This window comes from Piliocolobus tephrosceles, unplaced genomic scaffold, assembly GCF_002776525.5.
Source record: "Piliocolobus tephrosceles isolate RC106 unplaced genomic scaffold, ASM277652v3 unscaffolded_35437, whole genome shotgun sequence".
Classification (NCBI taxonomy): domain Eukaryota; kingdom Metazoa; phylum Chordata; class Mammalia; order Primates; family Cercopithecidae; genus Piliocolobus; species Piliocolobus tephrosceles.
The window spans coordinates 8,089-16,407 of NW_022319240.1; the positions used below are offsets into that span (position 1 = coordinate 8,089).

At 49.8% G+C, this 8,319-nt stretch overlaps 1 long non-coding RNA gene across 1 annotated transcript; it reads left to right on the plus strand.

Moving 5' to 3' along the window:
* The first annotated feature begins 1,306 nt into the window (after positions 1-1,306).
* Positions 1,307-6,315, plus strand: LOC113222828. Its single transcript, XR_003308547.1, has 3 exons — positions 1,307-1,425; positions 2,060-2,202; positions 6,127-6,315. It is a non-coding gene; the product is annotated as an uncharacterized LOC113222828 (long non-coding RNA).
* Positions 6,316-8,319: the final 2,004 nt, after the last annotated feature.

Genomic DNA, 8,319 nt, shown 5'->3' on the forward strand with positions numbered 1-8,319 from the left:
GTGGATCCAAGGTCAGGAAATCAAGACCATCCTGGCTAACACGTTGAAACCCCGTCTCTATTAAAAAAAAATACAAAAAACAAAAATAGCCGGACGTGGCGGCGGGAGTCTGTAGTCCCAGCTATTCAGGAGGCTGAGGCAGGAGAATGGTGTGAACCCCGGAGGCGGAGCTTGCAGTGAGCCGAGATCACGCCATTGCACTCCAGCCTGGGCGACAGAGCAAGACACCATCTCAAAAAAAAAAAAAAAAAAAAAAAAAACTGAATTACCATGTGATCCAACAATTCAACTCCTGTGTACGTACCCTCCCAAAATAAAAATGGGTTCTCAAATGCATGTATATGCATGTTCATAGTAGTAGTATTCACAAAGCCAAAAGATGCAAACAGCCCAAATGTCCATAGATAGATGAATAAACTGTGGCATACACGACACACACACACACACACGCATACACATATACACACACAATCGAATACTATGCAGTCATAAAAAGGAATAAAGTCTGTTACATGCTACCTGAGGATGAACCTTGAAAACATGCTAAGTGAAAGACACAAAAGTCCACACACTGTGATTCCGTTTATATGAAGTATCTAAAATAAGTAACTATAGAGACAGAAGTAGACTGGTGATTGCCAGGGGCTGGGGGAAGAGGGCAATGGGAAGAAACTTCTCAGTGGGTATGGGGTTTTTCTTTTGGAATGAAGAAAATGTTTTGGAACTAGTCAGAGGTGGTGGTTGCACAGCATTGTGAATTCACTAAATGCCACCGAAATGACCACTTTATGGTAAATTTTATGCTGTGTGAATTTCACCTTCAGTTAAAAAAAAAAAAGTAAAACTACTCAGACAACGCCAAATTATTGACAATTTCAACTTATCCCACAGACCCCATATCCTGGAATTACAACCCCGTAGGCCAATTCTCAGGTCAGGCAGCAATTTCATCCCTGTTCAATTTTATCCAGAGCTCCTGGTGGCTCTGAAGCGCTCTAGAGAACAGACCAGGAAAATTCTCATGGTGTTAGCTCACATCGGGCCACTAGTGCTCCTTTAATGTGAGAACAACCGAGAGGAGGAGAGGATGTGCACCTAAAACTGCAAGGAAGATTGTCCTCGAAGCATATGTACTACGGCCCCACGCTGCTGCCAGGCCCACAGGAAGATGACAGGCCCGGCCTCCACTCCTTCTGAGGTCATTGCCCAGTTTCGACGTCGGGATGATCCCGTCATCCGCGCGGCTTGAAGGGCACCCTCCCCGCGCGCCCGGGACTCCAGGTGGGGCGCCAGTGAAGGAGAGAACGTGGCGTCGCCCACCGGGCGGGGCCTGAGCGGGCGCGGGGCGGGGCCTGAGCCGGCGCCGGGTCCAGCTGGGCGCTCCGCCAGCTGCGTAAACTCCACTGGAGCGCGGCGGTGGAGCAGGTGAGCAGGCGGTGTCGGGGGTGCCCAGGCCAGGGCCTTGTCGCCCGCGGCGTTGAGGGCCCGGGGTGGGGCTGCGCCCTGAGGGCCCGGCCCTGCCCTCCACACGCCCCTAGCTGCGGTCCCTTCCCCGGCTGTGGGGCTGCGGCCCCTGAGTGCGCAGTGCTCCTGGCTTCTGCGGCCAGCGAGGGGGCGGAGAGAGGAGAGTGCCCGGCAGGCGGCTGCTGGGCCAGCCCGGAACTGGGTCGTGGAAGGATCGCGGGAAGCGGCCTTCAGGCCTATGGCCTCTGGCCTCACGCCTCACTGCGTCTCCACTTCCCCGCGCCCGCCTGCCCCCGAGCCCCAGCTGGGGGTGGGCGCGGCGCGAGCTGTTAAAGGGCCGGTGCGTTTAAAGGAGCCGTGCACGTGGGTCTCTGAGGCGTGTAGCAGGGCGGGGGCGTTTTGTTCTTCCTCTCTCTCGCCTGAGACCTCCGTTGCGCAGAGTCCATCCGGCCGCCAGCACCCGGCCCTGGGCATGCCTTCCCCAGAAAGGAGGCGCGCGGGGGCTCTGCCCGCACGTGAGGGGCAAGGCCGCAGGGCCGTAGGCGCAAGCCTAGAGCCGGTTTCTCTTAGCAGCGGTGTTTGGCTGTTTTATCAGGCATTTGCAGCTGTGAGGAGGCAGCCAGAAGCAAGCTTTTGGAACTGAAGGAACCTGAGACAGAAGCTAGTCCCCACTCCGAATTTTACTGATGAAGAAGCTGAGGCCACAGAGCTAAAGTGACTTTTCCCAAGGTCGCCCAGGTAGGATATAGCAGAGCCAGGCTTCGACCCCAGTGTCCTGGCTTCTAGATCTGCTCTACATCCCTCCGAGCAGACCTCACCCGTGTTTATTGGCTTAATAAGTATTCCCTTAGATAGGTATGAACGGTGTTGAGTGAAGTAACTGCATCCCTATTTACAGATGGAGAACCTGAGAGCATCCCAAAGAGACGATTACAGACTAAACTCTATGGAGTAACTTGATTAGGACCGATCCCATCTTCCAGTAAGGAGGCCCCTGATGCCTCTGTAGCCAATTCTGCAGACACTTGAGCCTCCAAGGCCTTCAGCCAAGACCTTTGGCGGTAATTAGACGCTCGGGATAAGCTGCTTCAGGTGTGTGGGCCTCAGGTTCTCTGCTGAATGTGGTTGTGGACAGGCGGTGACTGGTGCAGGTGCAGAAGGGGCCTGGTTCCTGGCCCCAGCTCAGAGCTGCGTCCCCAGGACGCCTAGGTTGAGCCTTGGGTTTCAGGGCAGAGGCTGGAGTGAGGGCTTGGGGGGATGTTGCTTTGAAGTGGGATGGATGTTGTATCAGGTTTTTGGGGAAAACTGTACCCTTCGGTGTTGAAGTGCCCATGTGCCAAGTCTTGAGTCCAGCCTGTTCACTTGTGGGAAGTGAGTAGCTTGTTCCTGTCTATTGGAAAGAGCAGCAAGGAGGAGGAGGAGCAAGGGCTAGGGGCTGCTGCTAGGGTGCCTGGAGGTGTGGTGCATAGTGTCACACCTGTCTCCCCTCCCTTGCTGCTCACCGTCCCCCCCACAGGGGTTTGCCTCTTGCCTACTTTGGCCTTTCTCTGTTATCGATGTTAATAATGCCACATATCTCGCTTATGAGTTGGTCATATACAATAAAAAGCCATCTTGGACAGAATCTTAGAATTTAAGATCTTAAGAATTTCAGTGACACTGAAATAGTTTATTATCTTTTTACAGAAGAGGAAACAAGTTCAGGGAGTTAAGCAGCTAGTCCAGTTATGTGGCTTCAGTGCTTTAAGCACCAAGATTTGAACATAGCTGGCTACACCGTCTTTATCTTTTGAGTTTTTGCACAGGAGGTTCCTGCATTCGACTCCTACCCATGTCTCTCCACTACTGCTGGGAAAGTTTCGTGGAGTTCCCATGAGCAACTTCCTGACAAACAAAATTTTTTTACAGAAACCAAAGCAGTGTGTGTAGGTCACATGCAGTGTGTCTAATGAAAACATCTCTGGCAGGTTTTCAGCTGTTGCTTTGACTTTTGGACACTGTTTAGTTGGGGACTGATAAGACAGCAAATGTTTCTGCAAGTATTCCCACCTGTTCTATTACCAGCTGCCACAGCTGTAGAAAAGCGGGGGTGAGGCTGAGAGGCCCCGAGATGAACATTTTGCACTGGGTTCCAAGCCTGGAGATAGGATGAGCATCATGTTAATGTCTGGAGAAAAGAATGATTTCAGGCTGGGTGCTGTGGCTCACGCCTGTAATCCCAGCACTTTGGGAGGCTGAGGCGGGTAGATCAACTGAGGTCGGGAGTTCGAGACCAGCCTGACCAACATGGAGAAACCCCATCTCTACTAAAAATACAAAATTAGCTGGGCATGGTGGTGCATGCCCAGCTACTCAGGAGGCCGAGGCAGGAGAATTGCTTGAACTTGGGAGGCGGAGGCTGCAGTGGGCCAAGATTGCGCCATTGCACCCCAGCCTGGGCAACAAGAGTGAGACTCCGTCTCAAAAAAAAAAAAAAAAAAGAATGTTTTCACATCAGTCCTCAGGAAAGACCAGATGTCAGTGAGGGAGATCATTTCTTGAGAGCCTCTTCATTGACTGGGAGAATGGGCTGCTTGTTCATCTTTGTGAAAATTCTAGAACAGGGGAAGAACAATTCAAAGGGTGCCTACTGTTCTGCTATACCTTAACCAGAAACTTATTGGACTCTTTTTTAAATAAAAGTAATACATGTTTATTCTAGAAAACTCAGGAATTTGGTTTTTTTTTTTTTTCTTGAGATGGAGTTTTGCTCTTGTTGCCCAGACTGGAGTGCAGTGGTGTGATCTTGGCCCACTGCAGCCTCTGCTTCCCAGGTTCCAGCGATGCTCCTGCCTCAGCCTCCTGGGTAGCTGGGATTACAGGCACACGCCACCACTCGCAGCTAATTTCTGCGTTTTTATTAGAGACGGAGTTTCACCATGTTGGCCAGGCTGGTCTCAAACTCCTGACCTCGGGTGATCCGCCCACCTCGGCCTCCCAAAGTGCTGGAAGCATGAGCCTTTCCTCCTGGCTGAGATAACCACTCTTAACATGCATTTCCTTCCACACTGTTCACATATGCATATTTATCTATTAAAACAATAGAGGGAGGGAACCGTAGGTGAAGTTTTTGTATCCTGTTTTTTCTGTTATGCCTTCAGAATTTTCCTTTTATTGCGTACTCGTGGAAAAGCAGATTTGGTGGGTGTGTAGAGCATTTGAATTATTTATCCTACCAGTCCCACAGCAGGACGCTTTCCCACCCTCCGTTTTGGCCCAGAGAAGCAGTGCCCTGTGTCCTCCCCATGCCCATATGTGGGCACTCCCTCCCATGGAGCCAAACCTACCTGGGCAAGTAGCAGAGAGAGAGCAGAGTGAGCCCTGGGGGCAGGAGTTGGGGTCGTGGCAGGAGAGAGACTTGAGAGTTTTGAGGTGGCAGATGAGCTGGTGATTAGGGAGCATTTCTTGACACATACCTGCCCATGGTGAAGGCATGTGCCTTGTGAGTGTGCTCTCAGAAAGCCTACGTGATGTGTGGTGGGGCTGCCTGTATGACCAAACCCTGGCCCCTGGGTACGTGACCCTCACAAGTGCTGAGTGGACTGGGAAGAGCTCCTTGATGGGCAGTTTGGAGACTTGAGTTGTAACTGTGGCTTTTGGCCATGGGATATTAACTGATTACTTTTGCCCCTCTAGGCTTCAGTTTTCCTTAATTATAATACAGGGAGCTGACTAGGTGGCATTGATGGCCTTTAAGGTCCTTGCCAGCTCTGACATTGTCGTATGGATATGCCCTTTCATTTGATAATATGTTTACATGGCCATAGGGCCTGGGGCGGGGCCGGGAATGGAAACTTGATCTCTGGGGCCTGGCCTTTGAAGCCAGTTCATGTGTCTGGTGGTTCAGCAGATCCGTCACTTTCCAAGAGGCACATCAACAGGCTTTTGTGTCTTCTCTCACTGTGTCCCTCCTCCATTTCATCTTCTTTATAACTACCACTTATTGAATGCCTACTGTGTGCTGGCCACTTTACAGGTTATCTCTAGGTTTTACGGTAATCTTGCAAGGTATGCCTGTTCTGCTTTTTACAGCAGAGGAAATGAGCTGTGTCAGATTAGACTGTCTGAGGCCTCTCAGCCAGGGAATATGTGGTTCAAATCACACAGGCAGGCGACCCTGTCAGTCTCCAAGCCTCTGCTTTTGACCACTGACTTGCTGCTGCTTGTTTAAAAATAAATGCGTTTCTGGAGCCTACTCCAGAGGGTCATGCTAGGGGCTCCCTCTCCCACTTCTCCACAAACCACCCTTTTTCCTGGCTGCTTCAGGAAATGAGAGAACTCTGCCTGGGCCCCAGGCACTTCTGAGTGGGACAGGGCTGTTAGAGGTAAGTCTAGAGCCTGGCCCAGAGTTCAGGAGGCCTCTGGGGCCTGTGGTCTGGGAGGGTGGTAGGGCAGTACCTCACTTCCCTTTGAGACTCAGGCCCGAGCTCTGGCTTAGGCCAGGGAGAACCATCCCCAACTGTATGTGTTACTATATGGGCTGAGATGGATGGACAGATGGATGGTCAGTTGGACCAAATACATAGTCGGGTACCCAGGGCCAGGGGGAGAAAGGTGAGCAGGGCAGCCATGGGCATTTGTCCGGGTATCACCTGGCCTTAAAAATCTCTTCCTTATTTTAAGGGAGGACTGTGGGACTTCTCAGACATCAGAAGAGTGATGTGACGGAGCTGTGTGACCATAGAAAGTGATGTGTTAAAAACCAGTACCTCCCTCTTTGAAAGCCAGGGATCGTTATCGTTCATCTAACCTGCTGGGAAGAAGAACCAGTTGTCCGGGATCCAAACCTTTCTGCGGCCCCAAGTGTTTGTGGTAAGTGCAGTGACTCCCAATCCGCTTTTGAACCCGCTTTTTCCATTAGGATTTTCTCCATGGAGGCAGATTTCCATGGGAGTTTGCTGTAGCGTTTTGAAATCTGTTTCTTACCTAGTTTCATTGGCCTTAAATGTTAAGGCCAAAGCATTTACATTTCTCTGTAATGAAAAGAAGGTCAAGGAAATTGGGTCATTGGGTTTCCATAATAATTGCAGGAACTGCTGACACAAGCATGGCTGGGGAGATTCTCTAGATCAGACTCCCTTGGTTTGGCTAATTCAGCTGATTAATGGGAATGTGCAGTGGCTTCTTTGGATGTTTGATTTTGCATCCTAATCCAAAGCAGCTATCAGCCTCAGCACTTCCTTGTCAGAAGGCTTTCCAGAACATAGTCTGTATGCTGGACACTTTCTTCTGCCCCTCTGCATTTTCCTGCCACTTCTCTAGAGAACGGGGTACAGGGGGTGGGAGATGGGGAAAGCTGGTTGCTGTGTGGTTGATGGGTTTTGACATCACCCAGCTCCACCCCCACCTGCCCATGAGTCAGCCTCTGGGGAGGGTTCTTTGTGTCACCGGCACCCTCATGTGGACAAACATCTAGCAGGTTGTTTATCTGCACACATTTGGGTGGTAATTTTTCCCTCCAAAGATTTCAGAGCACCAGCAGGCTTCAGAGCAGACTTAGGTGGCTTACAAAGCAGGCCCTTAGGAATTCAGAGGGAAGCAGAAGTCCATCCCAGATGCTCTGTTTTCCTTTAGGAGCTAGGTAAATCAGAGGGGCTGAGGGACAAATGAAAAAACGTCACAGCTTTGGCTCCCATCTGCTCCTCCTGGCCAATGAGAGGGGATCTGGGAGGGGCAGACGTAGAGGAAAATCTCTAAATGTTGATGCTCGTTATTTTCCTTTAAAGAATTAATGGCCTAAAAAAAACCCTACAGATACAGTCTGTGTTAATTATAGAGACTTAGAGAAATGCAGAAAAATATAAAGAAAATAACCACTCTCGGTTCCACCATGCAAACATAATCACTTTTAATGTTTTGTAATATTTCCAGTCCTTTATATACATACATTTTATAAGGACATTCAGATGATTAGGTTTGTAAAGTTTTATGTTCCGTTAAATTTAACGTCTTGTCATTGTTCAGGTTATTAAATATTTGAAATAAGATTTTTGGTGGTCCTGTAACAGTCTCCATCAGGCAAATATATCATAGTAGAGAGACATTTTGGTCAGTTTCACTTTTTTTTTTTTTTTTTTTTTTTACAGTTAACACACATGTTTGTATAAATACTTTATATTTTCTTAGGACAAATTCTGAGAAGTAGCATTTCAGGATCAAAAGGTGTGCTGTGTTTAAAGTGTTGATTCTTACTCCTTTCAGTAAGGCCAGTGCAGTTTGTCCAGGTAGTGACTGAGACCCAGTTTTTCTACACTCTATTCCGCAGCAGGCATTGTTTTAGGCCTTTTTCAGCCCAAGAGTTCTCTCCTCCCCTTGCCGCTCTGCTGATCTGCGATTTTTCCACTCCTCTTCCTCCCTTGTTGGTCTCTGACCAGACTCTGGATATCCAGGAGAAAGTGTTCGTTGTCTCACTGTCCCATTCGGCAATCTAGTAGTGCCAACCATTCGGGGGGCGAAGGTGGGTGGGTGAGGTACACTCACCTTGCTGAGCAAGGGCCCCAGCCTGGTCGTGTGATTATAAAGCAGAGGCGGTACCAGGAAAAGTCAGACACTGGCTGAGAATCACCCGGGGGCCGACCATCCCGAATGCAGATCCCTGACACTGGGTGAGGATGGAGCTTGGAGATCTGCATTTTTAATAAGCAGCCTAGCAGAGTGGTAAAGAGCCCAGACACAGACTATCTAGATCCAAGGGTAACCTTGAGCTAATTACTTTTGAGCCTCTGTTTCCTCCTCACCCACCCCCTCTGTTGCTCCTCTGTTTCCACTCCCACCCCACCAGGCTAGGAGGGTTGTGATTAGAGGGTGCCCTTGCTG